At 56.5% G+C, this 1242-nt stretch overlaps 1 pseudogene; it reads left to right on the top strand.

Annotated features, from left to right (window-relative positions):
- The first annotated feature begins 266 nt into the window (after window positions 1-266).
- LOC109365175 lies at window positions 267-923 on the top strand (annotated as a pseudogene).
- Window positions 924-1242: the final 319 nt, after the last annotated feature.

Raw genomic sequence — 1242 nt, 5'->3', positions numbered from 1 at the left:
GGGCCGTGCCGGGCCGGGAACTGCTGGGGGCCGGCGCCGGCCTCGCCTCTGTCCTTCCGGCTTCTTTCAGATCTCGTGGTACTCTCTAGTCCCCGCTTCATTCAACCCAACTGCTTCCTGCGAGCCCAAGCTACCTATCCTTTCCGACCGGCCTCTCTTCCTGCGCTATTCCATTCCTTTAAAAATCACTCCCCTCGCTGCTGCCTCTTGTACGGCCTTTTGCTCTCATTCCATTCACCTCCTGGATTGGATCCCTGTGACATTAGGAGGAAAGGGATTTTCTGACTTTGTTTCTTCGTTTCTTCTAGGTAGTGGCTGTGAGCAGAGCCCAGGTGCAGCAAAAGCTGGCAGAGACCAGCGAGGGCACCGGCATCAACATCACCTGCTCACACCCCAATATACAAGCCGGAGATTACATCCACTGGTGCCGTCAGCTCCCGGGCCGAGGACCCGCATTTCTCGTCAGCGCTTTTAAGGGCTCGAAGGAGATTCGGGACCAGGCGGGCCAGGTGTCGGTGTCGGCAGACCGCCGCTCCAGCGCTCTCTGGCTCGCGCGGCCCCGGCTCGGCGACGCGGCGGTGTATTACTGCGCCGTGGACGCACAGGGAGAGGAGCCAGGGCTGCGGCCGGGCACGAACTGCTTAGGGCGGGGCGGAGGCGCAGTGCCGTCCGGGCCCGCAGGGGGCGCTGCCTGCATGGCCGCCAAACTCCATCCTGACCAGGGTGCACCTCCCTGTGTTCTCGACAGAAACGAGCACGGCACCCGTAGCAGTGATTTACTGAAGCCAATGTGAGACAGACACACCTATGTTTGAGGTGAGCAAGATGGCATAAATGACAACACAAGCTGTGTTAGACACCTCAGAGACCTCCACACAGTTCTACTCCATCTTTTATCCTTTCCTCATTTCCCAGTGAATGCAGATGAGAGCAGTAGGAGCCCTGTTCCTAAGTGTCTACAGAGTGGCATCCCCCATGCCTTTCACACACTCATGGCTTTTCCTGTGAGCGCAGCAGAGGTTGTATTCTCCATTTCCAGAAACTGTGGAGGCAGTTGAGGGCAGAAACACCTCAAGGCAGAAGCCAATATCCTCTTGCTGTGCAGTAACCAGGGATATCTTCAGCTGCAAGGTAAGGTGCACAAGTGAGTAGCCTCTGCAATGCATTGCAATCTCCTATTTTTCTGGGAATGGAAAAGATTATCCATAAACACTCATACCCACCAGGAGCAGAGCCATTCTC

Source organism: Meleagris gallopavo, unplaced genomic scaffold, assembly GCF_000146605.3.
Source record: "Meleagris gallopavo isolate NT-WF06-2002-E0010 breed Aviagen turkey brand Nicholas breeding stock unplaced genomic scaffold, Turkey_5.1 ChrUn_random_7180001957575, whole genome shotgun sequence".
In the NCBI taxonomy this organism is placed as follows: Eukaryota; Metazoa; Chordata; class Aves; order Galliformes; family Phasianidae; genus Meleagris; species Meleagris gallopavo.
The sequence above is the reverse complement of the archived record's forward strand: the minus strand, read 5'-3'. Positions and strand labels throughout refer to the sequence as shown.